General features: G+C 46.8%; 1 long non-coding RNA gene and 1 pseudogene across 2 annotated transcripts; both read right to left on the reverse strand.

The window, feature by feature from the left end:
* On the reverse strand, positions 5,433-6,142 carry Pole3-ps3 (DNA polymerase epsilon 3, accessory subunit, pseudogene 3; annotated as a pseudogene).
* On the reverse strand, positions 7,414-18,121 carry LOC148004869 (uncharacterized). 2 transcript variants are annotated; one of them, XR_015624860.1, is made up of 3 exons: positions 17,300-18,121; positions 8,332-8,412; positions 7,414-8,001 (listed from the first exon to the last, which is right to left on the reverse strand). It is a non-coding gene; the product is annotated as an uncharacterized LOC148004869 (long non-coding RNA). The 2 variants fall into 2 exon arrangements; XR_015624859.1 differs by lacking the exon at positions 17,300-18,121 and adding an exon at positions 16,461-16,711.
* Positions 18,122-18,152: the final 31 nt, after the last annotated feature.

Genomic DNA, 18,152 nt, shown 5'->3' on the forward strand with positions numbered 1-18,152 from the left:
TACAGGAAATGGACAATTTCCTAGACAGATACCAGGTATCGAAGTTAAATCAGGAACAGATAAACCAGTTAAACAACACCATAACTCCTAAGGAAATAGAAGCAGTCATTAAAGGTCTCCCAACCAAAAAGAGCCCAGGTCCAGACGGGTTTAGTGCAGAATTCTATCAGACCCTCATAGAAGATCTCATACCAATACTATCCAAACTATTCCACAAAATTGAAACAGATGGAGCACTACCGAATTCCTTCTATGAAGCCACAATTACTCTTATACCTAAACCACACAAAGACCCAACAAAGAAAGAGAACTTCAGACCAATTTCCCTTATGAATATCAACGCAAAAATACTCAATAAAATTCTGGCAAGCCGAATCCAAGAACACATCAAAACAATCATCCACCATGATCAAGTAGGCTTCATCCCAGGCATGCAGGGATGGTTTAATATACGGAAAACCATCAACATGATCCATTATATAAACAAACTGAAAGAACAAAACCACATGATCATTTCATTAGATGCTGAGAAAGCATTTGACAAAATTCAACACCCCTTCATGATAAAAGTCCTGGAAAGAATAGGAATTCAAGGCCCATACCTAAACATAGTAAAAGCAATATACAGCAAACCAGTTGCTAACATTAAACTAAATGGAGAGAAACTTGAAGCAATCCCACTAAAATCAGGGACTAGACAAGGCTGCCCACTTTCTCCCTACTTATTCAATATAGTTCTTGAAGTTCTAGCCAGAGCAATCAGACAACAAAAGGAGGTCAAGGGGATACAGATCGGAAAAGAAGAAGTCAAAATATCACTATTTGCAGATGATATCATAGTATATTTAAGTGATCCCAAAAGTTCCACCAGAGAACTACTAAAGCTGATAAACAACTTCAGCAAAGTGGCTGGGTATAAAATTAACTCAAATAAATCAGTAGCCTTCCTCTACACAAAAGAGAAACAAGCCGAGAAAGAAATTAGGGAAACGACACCCTTCATAATAGATCCAAATAATATAAAGTACCTCGGTGTGACTTTAATCAAGCAAGTAAAAGATTTGTACAATAAGAACTTCAAGACTCTGAAGAAAGAAATTGAAGAAGACCTCAGAAGATGGAAAGATCTCCCATGCTCAGGGATTGGCAGGATTAATACAGTAAAAATGGCCATTTTACCAAAAGCGATCTACAGATTCAATGCAATCCCCATCAAAATACCAATCCAATTCTTTAAAGAGTTAGACAGAACAATTTGCAAATTCATCTGGAATAACAAAAAACCCAGGATAACTAAAACTATCCTCAACAATAAAAGGACTTCAGGGGGAATCACTATCCCTGAACTCAAGCAGTATTACAGAGCAATAGTGATAAAAACTGCATGGTGTTGGTACAGAGACAGATAGACCAATGGAACAGAATTGAAGACCCAGAAATGAACCCACACACCTATGGGCACTTGATTTTTGACAAAGGAGCCAAAACCATCAAATGGAAAAAAGATAGCATTTTCAGCAAATGGTGCTGGTTCAACTGGAGGTCAACATGTAGAAGAATGCAGATCGATCCATGCTTATCACCCTATGCAAAGCTTAATTCCAAGTGGATCAAGGACCTCCACATCAAACCAGATACACTCAAACTAATAGAAGAAAAACTAGGGAAGCATCTGGAACACATGGGCACTGGAAAAAATTTCCTGAACAAAACACCAATGGCTTATGCTCTAAGATCAAGAATCGACAAATGGGATCTCATAAAACCGCAAAGCTTCTGTATGGCAAAGGACACTGTGGTTAGGACAAATCAGCAACCAACAGATTGGGAAAAGATCTTTACCAATCCTACAACAGATAGAGGCCTTATATCCAAAATATACAAAGAACTCAAGAAGTTAGACTGCAGGGAGACAAATAACTCTATTAAAAAATGGGGTTCAGAGCTAAACAAAGAATTCACAGCTGAGGAATGCCGAATGGCTGAGAAACACATAAAGAAATGTTCAACATCTTTAGTCATAAAGGAAATGCAAATCAAAACAACCCTGAGATTTCACCTCACACCAGTGAGAATGACTAAGATCAAAAACTCAGGTGACATAAGAAATACTCAAGTTAATAAAAAAAAAAAAAAAGAAAAAAAAAAACTCAGGTGACAGCAGATGCTGGCGAGGATGCGGAGAAAGAGGAACACTCCTCCATTGTTGGTGGGATTGCAGACTCGTACAACCATTCTGGAAATCAGTCTGGAGGTTCCTCAGAAAATTGGACATTGAACTGCCTGAGGATCCAGCTATACCTCTCTTGGGCATATACCCAAAAGATGCCCCAACATATAAAAAAGACACGTGCTCCACTATGTTCATCGCAGCCTTATTTATAATAGCCAGAAGCTGGAAAGAACTCAGATGTCCTTCAACAGAGGAATGGATACAGAAAATATGGTACATCTACACAATGGAATATTACTCAGCTATCAAAAACAATGACTTTATGAAATTCGTAGGCAAATGGTTGGAACTGGAAAATATCATCCTGAGTGAGGTAACCCAATCACAGAAAAACACACATGGTATGTACTCATTGATAAGTGGCTATTAGCCCAAATGCTTGAATTACCCTAGATGCCTAGAACACATGAAACTCAAGACTGATGATCAAAATGTGAATGCTTCACTCCTTCTTTAAAAGGGGAACAAGAATACCCTTGGCAGGGAATAGAGAGGCAAAGATTAAAACAGACACAGAAGGAACACCCATTCAGAGCCTGCCCCACATGTGGCCCATACATATACAGCCATCCAATTAGACAAGATGGATGAAGCAAAGAAGTGCAGGCCGACAGGAGCCGGATGTAGATCGCTCCTGAGAGACACAGCCAGAATACAGCAAATACAGAGGCAGATGCCAGCAGCAAACCACTGAACTGAGAATAGGACCCCCGTTGAAGGAATCAGAGAAAGAACTGGAAGAGCTTGAAGGGGCTTGAGACCCCATATGTACAACAATGCCAACCAGAGCTTCCAGGGACTAAGCCACTACCTAAAGACTATACATGGACTGACCCTGGACTCTGACCTCATAGGTAGCAATGAATATCCTAGTAAGAGCACCAGTGGAAGGGGAAGCCCTGGGTCCTGCTAAGACTGAAACCCCAGTGAACTAGACTGTTGGGGGGAGGGCGGCAATGGGGGGAGGATGGGGAGGGGAACACCCATATAGAAGGGGAGGGGGAGGTATTAGGGGGATGTTTGCCTGGAAACCGGGAAAGGGAATAACACTCAAAATGTATATAAGAAATACTCAAGTTAATTAAAAAAAAAAAGACATTATCTCTCAGCACATCGGTCCCCGCATCCCATCCCCCATTATCAACCACGATCATGTGTTGGTTTGCTAAAACACTGGCATGATTCATTTTAAAGAACTGACTCTAAAACATTAATCAAACAGTGGAATGAGTTGCCAGCAGCAGTGCGAAGATCATGTGTCCCCTGCTGTCCTTCCCTGAGAAGCTGGGTGGGGATGTTGCTTCAGCCCCAAGGACATACTGTGGGACGATACCCATCCTATGCAAAGTTCAATTAGTCCCTGGGGTTCAGCCTTGCTTAAAGTGTCTTCTGCCTGGAGCAATGCAGAACTATTCCACAGCCATCTAGCTATGTGATGTGATGGACAGGAGACATTGGCCAGAAGTTGGAATTTGAGCCCAAGTACTGTAAAAGACAAGAGTGAAACAGAGGAGTATGGTGGAAGATGTTGGGGGTGTCTGGGAGGAAGCAGTGCATGATGGTTCCAGATGCAGAACCTGGGCTTGAGGCAGAAGAAGCCATGTAGGCAGATATCTAGGCGCCAGTCATGGTGGACACAGCAGCACCACTGTCTGCACAAGAGACCCCAGGATGAGGGGCAGCCGAGGTGGAGGAGGGACAGGGAGAAGCGTTCTGCCTCGGTCACGGAGAATTCCAAAGTGTCATGAACTAAGAACAACTTGGGATGGGGGGCTAAGGTTGTTCCTACATGTGGATCACCCCGGAGGGCGGGACGTGGTGGTTCCCTGGAGGCAGCCATTCTGTTGAGTAGGTCTGACTTAGCTCCAGAGGTGGGCCTTTCACTGGTATTTGCAGAGTATAAGGGGCAGGCAGCTGCTTCTTACTAGGATGCTGGTGTGCAGTTGGTGAGTTGATGCACACAGGAAGGACAGCTGTGTTCCCTTCAGTTCAGCCATGTGAAGACTTTTCTTAGACACTAGGGACCTCATAAGCTCCCCTACCTGCTCATCCTCCCTGCAACACTTGAGGACAGAGGTGATCGAGGCTAGACATCAGCCCAGGATATCTTCTAGACTTGCCGCCATGTTAGGCTCTGGGTGTCCCTCTCTCCCATAAGTGAAGAGCCTCTGGCCAGCTTGAGCGTGGTGGGTCTGGCTCTGTCAGTCCTTGCCCATCTCTCCAATTCCCCCTTCTTGCTAAAGACCATTAGATTGCATTCCTGAAGTGAGTCCCCTGCCCCTTATACTCTGCAAATACCAGTGAAATCTATTCCCTTAGACAGCAAATCCCTCCTCTTGAGACTCGCTACCAAGGTCCAGCTATCATAGTGTTGAAATCCAGCAATCAAAAGCCCGCTTTGGCTCACCTAATTAGCACGTCCAATTAAAATTAAACACCTCGTGCTAACACAGGACTTCCCCTACACCTTTATAAACCACCATTTCAGTATGGCCTTGTCTGTCTCCTCGCTGTCCAGAGGCATTCCTATGTCCCACCATGGAACAAACACTCCTTTCCCCTCTCCTTTGTTCCCTCCCCTATTCTCCCTCATCCTCTATCTCCTCCCTTTGCCTCTTATTCCCACCCGCAGTCTCTCAGGACAAATAAATATTCTTTGTGCAGAGAATTGGCCTTGGGGGTCCTGAGCCAATATTTTTCTTTTCAATAACCACAAGAAAGGATAGAGGCTTCTCACATGACATCACCCAGCTTCCCAGGGCTCTGCTCAAGTGCCAGCATTCCTGAGACCTAGCCAGCAGGCTCAGCAGGGAAGATGACTGTTGTGGTTCAGCACTCTCCAGCCCCCGCAGGTCATGTGCCCTGTGCACCCTGAGGTTGGCCTGGCTAGTTTTTGCTGCCAAAATGAGTTGGGACAAATGACTTGTGACATACAAGAAGCTTGGGAGCTGTGACACACTGTGTCTCTGAGCATGAGTCTGTGTGAGCTCATGGCAAACCTGAGTCTTGTTAGGATTCTGTAAAGCAAGCTGGGTAGGCAGGTAGCAGGCTCACTTCCTCTAGGTCTCTCCTGTTCTCTGCCCAGCCTATGAAAGGGTTGAGAAGGAAGACAGGTTGTCCTGTGTTTGGGTGGGTAGGGGGGCTGTGAGTGTCACAGAAAGACATGTCAAAGGCAACACCACAGGCGTGGATAGAGGAGATGACCTCTGTCTCTGTAACAGCAGAAAGTCCTAGAGACTTTTAAGAGTATCTTCTTTTTTTTTTTTTTTTTTTTTTTTCTTTCTGGTCAGTTTTTATTTTGATCTCAGGCACCGTTGCGGAAGATGGCTCTGCCTTGCAGGGAGAGGCTTCACATAAACACATCTCAGTATCTGAGGGTCCCTTCCACCGTGTCAGAGTCTGCCCACTCTCTCCAGTCAGTTGTCTACCTCCTCCTCTTCGTTCTGTTCTTCCTCATCCAGTCTTTCTTCATCTTCATCCTCCTCCTCTCTGCTTTTGTCCTGCTCTTCGCAATCTTTTTTGTCTTTGTCCTTCTTCTTTTGCTCTGAGGCTTCCTTCTTGCCTTTCTGCTCCCGCCTGTATGCTTCTAGCGCTTCTTTCAATGGCGTTACGAACCGTTGGAACTCCATCTCTTCCATGGCTGACAGTACATCACTGGCATTGAGAGTCTTGCGCTTTCCTTTCATTGCAAAGTTATTGGCACAGGATGTGGCATACAAAACGAAAACACTGGCCGCGCGGGAGATGGCGCTTCGGGCCTCCTTGGAGATGTTGACACCGTCCGGTAGCGCCTCCTTGATGATCCTGGTAATGACGGCATTGGGCAGATTTAGGTCCTCAGGCCTCTCCGCCATTGCCTCCGCTTGGGCCCTACCCTCCTCCTCAGGTCTCCTCGCAGACAGTTCTGGTTAAGAGTATCTTCTTAATCCATAATTTTTCCTGGAATGGAGCTGTGTCCCTCAGAAGCTCGTAGTTCCATATCCTAATAATGTCTCCAGATCCCAAACAGCAGCGGGCTGCTGAGGCAGGCAGAGTGAGGCAGTCCTGGTTGGTTTGGGCACCACATGGGAGTGAATGATACTTCCTGTAGGGAAGAGATTCCACACAGTCCTAGACCACTGCAAGCTGCATGTAGAGGCATTAAGAGGGGATCGGACAGAGGGAGGGGCCGCAATAGGTAGAAGGCCTTCGGCCCAGGATAAATGGGCTTCCACATGCTCCGGGAGGTGAAGCTTCTCAGGTTCACTCAGTCCTGAGCCCTCAGAAGATGCTCTGCAGCCACTGAGAAGCAAGACTTGCTGAGAGCCTCTATCCCGCCCCACTTGGAGAGCTTGTGCACAGTTAGGGAAGGGAGGCTCCCAGCCTGGGCTTCCCCTGGCCATCAGAAGGGAAGGGTTGGGACCTCCCACACTTCCTCCTGGCACACATGAAAGGCTCTTTGTAGCAGTAGGAGGCAGAAGGGAAGGGTGAAGGAGGTCTGGCTTTTCCTGTCTCTGTTGCTCTCATTTCTTTTGTGGTACCAGACATCAGTCCCAGGACCTGTGCACTGAACAAGTGCTTTACCCCTGGGTTATCCCACCAGTTCAGAGTAACGCAGAAACAGGTAACTCAGACTGCAGGTGTGTCACCTAAGTAGAGGGTTTCCCCAATCCTAGTCTTGCTGTCTGAGCCTCTGGGGGTCCTGTAGCCTCTGTTCTCATGAGATGAATGAAGACCAGCAGCTAAAACTGGATTTGCCTGGGAATTGCCAGGGCAACTGTGGGTAAAGGAGGGTCCTGGCAGTAATACCTTGCCACCGTCTGGTCTCACTCCTTCATCCCCGCATGACAGAAGCAACAGGTATCTGTATACTCAGTCTTCTCCTGTCCAAAGGTCTAACAGTCATAGCATCCTGCAAACCTGTGCTGGTTATTCTCAGTGATGAAGAAGGCTGACCATGGAGATCCAAGACTGGACAAAAGGGACTAGAAAGAATCTGCCTTGGAATCAGGGCTTTGGATGGGGAGCCTGAAAGAGTGTTTAGACGCGTGTCCATCACATCTGAGAAAATCCTATCTAGAGACAAACCAGAGGTAAAGCTGCACTCTCATCAAAGAAGTAACACACATGCGTTCTCACTGACACAAGATGACTCTATCCATTCTGCGACTTTTAAGGAATAAACTAAAAAAAAAAAACATGATTTACTGATATAGACATTTACTTAGTCCACAGTAGGAGGCTGGGGAGGCTCAGAGCATGTGCCAGGCACCAGCTTCTGTGACTGGCAAAACTTTCTCACTGCACTGTATAATAAGATGCCCTCTTGACGCTGGACAGAGCCAAGCGTGAGACTCAGGGTTTCTTCTCTTCGCAGAGCCCCAGATGATATTACCGGTCATCGATCACCGCGACACACAGTTCCCACCACAGGGGCCAGACCCTTGCTTCTCATCTAACCTGAGCAGATTCAGTCCGTTCTCATGGCCTTGTCTACAGCTGATCATGTTTTCCTTGGATCTAATTGGGATCTAACTGACCTCTCTGGCTCTGCTGTCCAGAAAGGACCATGAGACCAGCCTTCATCACAGTTGTCCCCACTTTATCCCACAGTTTGTTTTTCTCTTCCTTTTATCCTAGAATAACAGAGAGCTGTGAGAAAACCATTGAGACCCCAAGGATCAGGCCCCAAGGGCCCTGCAGCCCTCATGGCCTCCAGAGGTACTGACTCCTTTTCTTGTTCTGTTTTCTGAGTGTGGTCTCCAACGTTGGGCCTCCACAGTGAGAATCTGTGGAGTCAAGGAGAGAAAGGAAGTCACCAAGGTAGACACAGGGGAATCTCCTGAACCTGGGGAGAAGATGGTTTCCTTTTTGACTCTGCCTTGAGGGGCATCCTCAGACATTCCCTGCTCCCTTCCTAGCCTCTCAAGAGGGGTTAGGAGAATCCAGAAAAGTGGCTTAAAGTAGGCCATGAGAATTAATGACAACTTACAACATCTGAGGAGACTCTAAACTCCCCACCACACAGGAAAACACTTGTCTGTGGTCTTGTTCAGGCCAGGTGTCACATGTTGGGCAGCTCCTGTGGATGGGCCCTTAATGTTCTATCTACAACTCACCACAGCTCATCCTGCAGAATTCGTGAGTGTGGTTGCAAGCACCTTGGGGGGAGGACTGATGGTTTCAAGAAGCAGGTGTCCCTGAAAGATGGGGTGAGTTTGAAAGGAGAATTATTGAAAGGAGAATTCTAGGTTTGGAGATACAAAATTAAAAGAATAAACCCCAAAAGGCCACAGACCCAGGGCTAAGCCCTGCAGCCAGGACTAGCACGCCATAAAGATAAAGGAGCACAGGAAACTGTCCAGGCAGGACTGGCAAGCCATAAAGATAAAGAAAAGGAATGCAGGAACCAGCCTGAGTTAATGGGACTGATTCATGGGACGTCTGGCAGGAAGACATCTCCCCCCAGCTCACTCAGGGCCATATTTCAACTAGGTGTCCTCCAGACCCTGATAAGCCCCTGACTTCTAACACGTAGTCTTTCTGCTTTGTTCTCACTGCTATGTTTGAATGTAACATTCAATTGTATGTAACCACGCCAAAACTCCCTAGCTTTCTCTATATAACCCTCTGACTTTTGAGTTTCGGGCTCGACACCTCTGTCTCCTGCACGGGATACGTGTCGGCCCGGAGATCTCTGTAATAGGTCTCCGTAATAAACCTCGCCTTTGCTTATTACATCCAAAATGGTCTCTCTGTGTCTGGGGTCCGCGATTTCCCGCGACTTTAGAAAGGGTCTCTCTTCGGGGATCGTTCATTTTGGGGGCCCGTCCGGGATCTTCGCGACCACCCCAGACTCTGAAGACCCCTTGGAGGTGAGTTGGATGTTTGTCTGAGTGTCTCTGTGTGAGCGGCGCCGCATTCGTCAGTCTGTGTCTGTCTCTGTTTTGGTTCCGCCGTGTGTGTATATATGTGTGTCTTAGTACTGGTCAGTGTTAAGAGGGCAGATGGGTATTCCTGCCCTGTGGTAAGAGGGCAGATCTGTGTTCCTGCCTTGTGCTAAGAGGGTGGATGTGTATTCCTGCCCTGTGCTAGGAGGGTGGATGTGTGTTCCTGCCCTGTTCTAGGAGAGTGGATGTGTATCCCCACTCGGTGCAGCTGCCTTTGTGGTCTGTGAGGACCCCCTGGCTGCAGAAGGGGGGACGCCCCGGGCCCGCAAGCTGCAGCCCCTGGAAGACGGGCGGAGAACAGTCGGGAGAGCCCGGCTGTGGGCAGTCAGGAGGACCTGACTGTGGTTTTCTGGAACAAAGGAGACAGAGTGCTCCTTAGTGTCTGCTGTCTGTGTTCTGTTTCTGTTTGGTGTTCGTTTTCTTTGCCATGGGGCAGACTGTGATAACCCCTTTGTCTTTGATGGTGGACCATTGGACGGATGTTAGGACAAGAGGACACCCTGAAATCCTGTTGGGAGGTGGAATCAGATGGTCCATCTCATCCCAAAAGCAGCTAAGGTTAAGCTGCAGTTTGGGCCAGGTACTGAAGGTACCAGACATCTGTGGAAATTGGTTATAGGATGCTTTGTCTTGGTCTCGCTTGTCTCGTTTGTTTTCTGTGGTATTGTCGAGTGTCTTTTTGGCTTTTGTTTCGTGTTTGAACTTTGGACTGACGACTGTGTTTGAATTTGGACTGACGACTGTGTTTAAAATCTTGGACTGACGACTGTGTTTGAAATCATGAAAAGGAGAGCGCTCATTAAGAGAAGTACTTTAGATCTTCCTGGTTGCTGCCGCTGCGGAGAGCTCTTGGGCAGCACCCCGCGAGCAAACTTGAGCCTCGGGACCACAGTGGGTTATGTTGGTGGATTTCTGTATATTGAACCATCCTTGCATCCTTGGAATGAAGACTACTCCATTGCTGGTGAGACTGCAAATTGGTACATCTACTCTGGAAATCGAGCTGGATTCCTCAGAAAACTGGAAATAGCTCTACCTGAAGATTCAGCTGTACCACTCATGGGCATATACCCAAAAGCTGCTCCACCATATTATAACGACACGTGCTCCACTGTATTCATAGCAGTCTTATTTATAATAGCCAGAAGCTGGGAACAACCCAGATGTCCCTTAACCAAAGAATGGATACAGAAAATGTAGTACATTTATACAATGGAATACTTCCCAGGTATTAAAAATGACATCACAAATTTTGCAGGCAAATGTAATGGGATGGACTAGAAAATATCATCCTAACTGCAAATCCAGACCCAAAAGGATATACATGTTATGTACTCGCTGATAAGTGGATAGTAACTAAAAAGTACAGAATACCCGTGATACAACTCACAGATTCTATGGATCTTAACAAGAAGGAAGGCACAATTGAGGATGCTTCAATCTCACTTAGAAGGGGGAACAAAATTATCACAGGCAGAAGCAGGGAGAGACATGGGTGAGAGAGGGGAGGACGATGGAGAAGGAGAGGGCATGATCAGCTATGGGGGGAGATGGGAGAAAAACCTAGAGGGTCAGGAGAATGAATAGAAATATGCAGCAGTATGGGGAGACAGGAGGAATCACTAGAAAGTCACAGACACCAGTGTTGTGAGAGGCTCCCAGTACCCGATGGGGGTGACATTAGCCAAAATGTCCAATATTGGGAAGATGGAAGCTGAAGAGACCACCTCCAGTAGATAGACATGGACCCCTGTTGAAGGGTGGGGTCACCAGTCATGTCAAAATTTTTGATCCAGAATTGTTCCTGTCTAAAAGAAATGCAGCAGCAGCAGCAGCAGCAGCAGCAGCAGCAGCAGCAGCAGCAGCAGCAACAAAATGGAGCAGAGGCAAAAGAAAGGTCATCCAGAGACTGCCCCAATTTGGGATTAATCCCATGTACAGACACAAAACACTATTGCTGATGCCAAGTGTGCCTGTAGTCAGTACCTGACTGAGATAGATGCAGACATCTACAGCCAACCATTGGACTGAGCCCTAGGACCCCTATGGAAGAGTTAGGAGAAGGACTGAAGGAGCTGAAGGAGATTGTAATCCCATAGGAAGAACAACAGTATCAACTAAGATTAAGCCATTAACAAACGAGCATACATGTCCTGGTTTGCTCTCCACCCCACTCCCCTTTATATGTAGCAGAGGACTGCCTTGTCTGGTCTCAATGGGAGATGTGCTTGGTCCTGTGGAGTCTTGATGCCCTAGAGAAGGAAGATACTACAGAGGCGAAGTGGGAGTGGGTCAGGAAGTACCCTCCTAGAGGCAAAAGGAAGGGGGAAACAGTGTGGGAGGCTCATGGAGGCAGGGCCAGGAGGGGACAACATTGGAAATGGAAATAATTAATAAAAAGCAGAATCCTATTTTTTTTTAAAAAAAAAAAAAAAGAGAAGTACTTTAAGGAAGCCTGCCTTATCTGCTGTCCTTATTGCAAGGGAGGAGCCAGTCTCCAGCATTAAATTACTTTTCTCACTGGTCATCATTGACATGGAGAGTGCCTTTGGTCCTATCCCCACAGCAGCCAGTTCCTGCCCCTGTGGTCGAAATGTCCCAGGTTGGGGGACAGAGAAGCCCCTAAAATAGTTTCAAAAAATCTACAGCAAACTGTAAAGAACTTTGTTTTGTTTTGTTTTGCCAGTCAAGAAATGTTGTTTGCCCTCTTCAGTAGACCTCTATTCTCAAGATTCTCTTGTTTTCTCACCATCCCATTTGAGACGCTTGTTAGTAACTGTTACAGGTCTTCTTTACCACTGAGGAAAGACGGAATCCTACTAGAGGCCAGAAAAAATGTTCCAGACATGGATAGAAGGCCCTCACTTCTGCCTGCTCTCTTCAGATGCCTGAAGGTAGGGAGTGCTCCAGGTCTGCAGCCAGGCTCCAAGGGTGGGTCTCTGAGGGGCTGAAAAATGCCCCACCAATCTGGCTAAGATAAAGAAAGGATATAAAGAGAAAGTTACAGAAATTTAAAGGGTTAAGTTAAGTTGCTGAGAGTTAGTACAAGTTACAGAGAAAGAGGTAAAAAGAGCAGAAAGCTGGGGAAGAAAAGAGACAAAAAGAAGAGGAAATTAGAGAGCTAAAGAGAGATAAAAGACAAGAGTGGAACATATACTGGCCACAGTAGTTAGGGAACCTAGGAAGATAGTACCTGGCAACAGAAGAGAATTCCTGGCTAAAGATCAGTGTGCCTAATGCAAAGAAAAAGGACACTGGGTCAGGGACTGCCCAAAAAAGAACAAGAGGGGCCACTGGAGAGCTTCTTGGTCCTAGAGTGCTGGCTATGTACAGAGATAGAAGAGAAGTGTGGATACAGGGACCCAATGCTCTGTGCTCCTATGCCCCCCCAGTGGGCCAATATCCAAAGACCTTGAGTGCAAGGGGCTACTGGCAACGAACAATACTTATGGACTGCCCGAAGAACAGTGGACCTTGGCGTGGGCCGGGTAACCCACCCACTAATTCATGGTCATCCCTGATTGCCCCCATCCCTTGCTCAAAATTGTTCTCCAAATTGGCTTGTGTGGGCTGAAATGGCTGGGTGAGTCCCATATCTGCAGACTGTGAATGTGGAGCTTAAGACCTGTCTCAGTGCACCAGTACCTGATGGTGGGAGATGTGTGACTTAGTCCTGTTCTGCCTGGAACATATCACTCCTGCCAGCCGGGCACTAACAATTATCACCCAATCCAGGACTTAAACTGTGATAGAGTGGCTGATGTCTTGCCTTTGAATAGAGTGTCCCAAAAGATGGGACCACTGGTCAGCTGCCATGGACTAGATTCTCCACCGGTTGGGGACAATCTGGTCACCTTGCTGCCCAATCCGGACCTGGAGCCACCACAGCACGAGTGTCATGTACTGGCAGAAGCCCATGGGTGGAGAAAAGACCTCTGCGACTGGCTGATTGACCCCTGCTGAAAGCCGAGGACCTTGTCCACAGATGGGAACAGTTCTCTTCATGAATGAAGGTCAGAGACAAGTGGGTGCTGCCATGGTGGACAACACGACGTCATCTGGGATAGCTGAACATCTACCCCCCAGCACATCAGCACTGCAGATGCCTTTACCATCTCTTGGATGCCCTGGTGAAACCAACAACTGCAAGAGACAGCCTCGATAGTCATCAGGAAGATACTGGAAGAAATCTTCCCCCAGTCTGGAGTGCCCAAGGTAATCTGGTCAGACAACGACCCTACTTTCGTTGCCAAGGTAAGCCAGGGTGTGGCCAAGTATTTAGAGGTCGATTGGAAATTACATTGTATCTACAGACCTCAAAGTTCAGGACAGGTAGAGTAAATAAATAGAACTCTAAAAGAGACCCTGACCAAATTAACCATGGAGACTGGCGCAGACTGGGTGACACTCCTTCCCTCTTGCTCTCTTCAGAGCAAGAAATACCCCTTCCAGATTCAGCCTTATTCCCTTTGAGATCTTATATGGGGCCTCAGCCCCCCCCCCCGGCTGTATTAGATGATGTTACTGAACCAACATGTCATAGTGCCATAGTAATAATGATTTGTGTGCCAGGCTAAAAGACCTACAGGTGATACAGAAAGAAATCTGCTCACAGCTGACATCAGCCTATGCCCTGGAGACCCCTGAGACATCCCATCAGTTCCAGGTCGGAAGCAGCTACACTGAGCCCAGACACTCGAGCCTCGCTGGAAAGGACTGTACCTGGTGCTACTGACCACCCTGACAGCCGTCAATTCTCAGCCCTCGCCAGCCACATACTAGCTGTTGGGGCTGAGAGCTGAGACCTAGAGGGAAATTCAGATCTTCAAAAAGCTCCCTAGACTTACACATCAGATAAGTGGATACATCAGAAACTGACTGGAAGGTTGCTATAATGCTCACTTGAGGAGTGTGCTTTAGAAACAAGAATTTCATGTTTGCCCTCGTTCCATCGGGATAGGTGTGGAATAGGCTTGATTTCTATTGCAAATGGTGTAACATTGCATATGTTAGTACTCCTAACACTTCTTGGGACTGTGCCTCAGGGATCACAACCTGTATAAGTTTAGAAGTTCTGAAAGACAGTCATGACCTTGGTGTATAGGTTCAGATAGTGTCCAGATTGGAATCCTGATGCTAAAGACTTAGTAAGACACAAAAAAAAAAGGAGTTGAGAATTACTTAGGGCTAAGGCTATCTAGGTGCTGCAAGGGCAGCACAAGGACATCTGCTGTTACAATGCAAGGCTTATAGAGAATTCAGAACTGCCATTGACTCAGGTATAAAAAGAGTGAAAGACTTTTTAGCTGACCTCCAAGAATACCTAACCTCCCTCTCAGAGGTAGTCCTTCAGAATAGGAGAAGATTAGACCTGATATTCCTTAAAGGAGTCTGTGTGCTACACTGAAAGAAGAATGTTGCTTCTATGTAGACCATTCAGGAGTAATTAAAGACTCCATGAATAAATTTAGAGAAAGGTTAGATAAAAGACAGAGAGACAGAGAAGCACATCAGGAATGGTTCGAGAGCTGGTTTAGTAGATCTCCTTGGATAACTACTCTGATATCTTCCCTTATGGGACCCTTCTTAGTTTTGCTTCTGCATCTGATTATAGGTCCATGTGTGTTAAAGAAACTAGTTAATAGGCTTGACTCCTACAAAAAGATAGAGACGCTTAACAAGGTTGGTTTGAGTCTTGGTTCACTCAGTCTCCCTGGATGACTACCCTACTCTCTGCTACAGCTGGGCCATTATTAATAATTTTCTTGGTTTTAGTTTTTGGACCCTGTGTGACAAAAAGGTTAATTGCTTTTGTTAAAAATCGAGTGGGTGCTGTGTGGTTGATGGTTCTGAGACAACAGTACCAGTCAGTTAGGACAACTGGTGAGACCAAATACGAGACTTGATATCGAAATTCTAAGATTAGAATTATTTAGTAGAAGGAGAAGGGAATGAAAGGAGAATTATACGAATTCTAGGTTTGGAGATGCAAAATTAAAAGAATAAACCCCAAAATGCCACAGATACAAAATTAAAAGAATAAACCCCAAAAGGCCACAGACCCAGGGCTAAGCCCTGCAGCCAGGACTAGCACGCCATAAAGATAAAGGAGCACAGGAAACACTGTCCAGGCAGGACTGGCAAGCCATAAAGAAAAGGAAAGGAATGCAGGAACCAGCCTGAGTTAATGGGACTGATTCATGGGACGTCTGGCAGGAAGACATCTCCCCCAGCTCACTCAGGGCCATATTTCAACTAGGTGTCCTCCAGACCCTGATAAGCCCCTGACTTCTAACACGTACTCTTTCTGCTTTGTTCTCACTGCTATGTTTGAATGAGCCAATTGTATGTAACCACGCCAAAACTCCCTAGCTTTCTCTATATAACCCTCTGACTTTTGAGTTTCGGGCTCGACACCTCTGTCTCCTGCATGGGATACGTGTCGGTCCGGAGATCTCTGTAATAGGTCTCCGTAATAAACCTCGCCTTTGCTTATTACATCCAAAATGGTCTCTCTGTGTCTGGGGTCCGCGATTTCCCGCGACTTTAGAAAGGGTCTCTCTTCGGGGATCATTCAAGTTCTACTCTGGATGGCGGTGCCAACTTCACAAGGTGAATACTGTGCCCTCTGTCTGGGTAGAGAGATGCCTATCTGGATTAAAAGCAGAATTCACACACTTGCTCCGTCTAAGAGTACACTGGTGATGGTGACCAAAGGCAGGTGCTGTATGAAGTGGGGAAGGGGAAGGAGGAACTCCAGGCAAAGGGAGCTAGCAAAGAGTGGCTCTAATATCTGAATGTGTAGACTTCCAACCAAAACTACCAAGAAAGGATCGGGATGACTGCCAATTGTAGGGACAGCAGTCAAGGGGACGCCATAGGTGTAGATACGTGGACGCAGCAACAGGCACACCAAGCTCTGTTCACAGGGCTGCTGGATGCACAGCAAAGATGCACCTGGCTCTACTACAATAGAATCAGAGAAGGAGAGGAAGGAAAAGCACAGGGAATGACAAGGGTGACTCCCTGTGATCAGGGGTGGGGTCGGCGGGAGTGACAGGGGCACAGGAAGGTGTATGGGGTGAGAATGTAATAACAAAAGCCAGCATGCTGGGTAGTTATCATGCTTACACAAAAGTTCAATGGGAAGAGAAAGAAAGGAAGAAAGAGAGAGAGACAGAAAGAAAGAGAGAGAAAGAGGAGGGAAGAAAGGAAGGAAGGAAGGAAGGAAGGAAGGAAGGAAGGAAGAGAGAAAGAAAGAGAAAGAAAGAAAAAAACAAACAAAGGGAGCCTCTTGCCTGCAGGCTTGCCCCATCTCTTGTGGAATAGCCCACACAAAGGCTCTCTATGTCTGGGTAGTCAGCCTTTGTCCCCATCCTGCTGTAGCAGCTGCACCCCAGAGACAGCTTTACTTATGAGGCCCCTAAGGTAGGAAGGCTTGAGGTCGATGTCCGTTTCTTCATTTCCTCCATTTGTCAGTGCAGCAGCCACTCACGCCAAGCTCCTTCCCTCTGGAGTGCCCTGCCAGGTCCCAAGCCCTCTGTGACCTAAGCTGACCCCTGACGGCTTGGTGACCTGAGGGAAAATTCTCTTGAGCTTCAGAAGCACAGAGAGACCCAACATGGCTCAGGGTCCATCTCTCCTCTCACAGTGTGTGTACATCAAAGGGGTGCAGAGCACCTACCAGAGACTGGTGAGGGTAAACTCGTGGGGACATTGAGCATGGCCCCCCAACTTACCAAGGAGTCTGGCTCTCCTTAGGGGTATGGGATCACCACTGGCTTTGTGTGGTAACCTCAGACTGACTTCCTAAATTATTCTCTGCCTCCCCACGTGTTTGTTGGTTCTGCATAATGTTCGAGTAAAAACAATCCTGTCACCTCAGGATCAGGGCCCTTCCAGAGATCACTCTCTATAGCTTCTGATCTCTGGCCAGCCCCGTCTCCCTTCACAAGCTCCTGCCTCTCCTCACTCCTCAGCACAGACCTGGGCTCTGGAGTGTTTGACGCTGACAGTGGTCTTCAGAGGTTGGAGAGAATGGCACTTGGAATATGTCTTTACTTGGAATCATCTTGTATTGCTTCCTCTCAGAGGTTCCCAGAACCTCTATGCCATAGTCCACTCCCTCAGGTCTCACCTTTGGTTGAGAGGAGAAAGTCCTCTGCTCTACCAGGTGCCTACAGCTGGATGGCTATGTGCCACCTCTGCTCTGTCCCAGGAGGAGAGACTGATGGGAGCTGGGTACCAGGGGTAACGAAACCCTTCCTCTCGCGTCTGTTTGGTTTTTCCCAAATGTTACTGGGTTTGATTACCATATCCTCCCAGTTTGAGGGAGGAAGAGCAAAGAACTACACAGGAACTAAACCTGACAGTTTCAACACATTTAGTTCGCCATTTGATTGGAGTCTTCCAATCATTCCCTGGAATACAAATCTTTCCCCATTTTTCAAATCAGTGTGTGATTACGAAGTGTAACAAGGGGCCGTCCTGTGGTTTTTCAGATGAGGAGACTGGCTGAGGAAGAGGCATTGGCCTTCACTCCACAACCAGAGACTGAGCCGAGACAGAGCCTAAGATATGAGATGCTGGAGACCACGTTTTCTCGAAGAGAGATATTTGTTGCTATATTTTTAATAGTTCTTTCTCTTGATTTTTCTCTTCTTAACATCGCATGACTTCAGCTTGGCAGAGAAAAACACACGTGTAGGACCGTGTAAATGTCCACTGAGTCACAGGCCTACTATGACAGGACCATGTAAATGTCCACAGAGCCACAGCTCATCTTGCTGAGCCACCATGATGGGTCCTAATAATCAGAGTGAGGAATGGGCTGGAACAGTCAGGATGGCAGGGTTTAAGATACTGTACTGGCTCTATTTCTAAATTCAGGGACAGAAGCAGAACCCATCCCACTTGGACATTAAAAAGATCTTCTAGGAAACTGCTCAGCACGCTTTGTGACAACACTAGGAAGTGAGGCCAATGTTTGT

This window comes from Rattus norvegicus, chromosome 7 (genome assembly GCF_021556685.1).
Source record: "Rattus norvegicus strain SHRSP/BbbUtx chromosome 7, alternate assembly SHRSP_T2T, whole genome shotgun sequence".
Taxonomy (NCBI): Eukaryota; Metazoa; Chordata; class Mammalia; order Rodentia; family Muridae; genus Rattus; species Rattus norvegicus.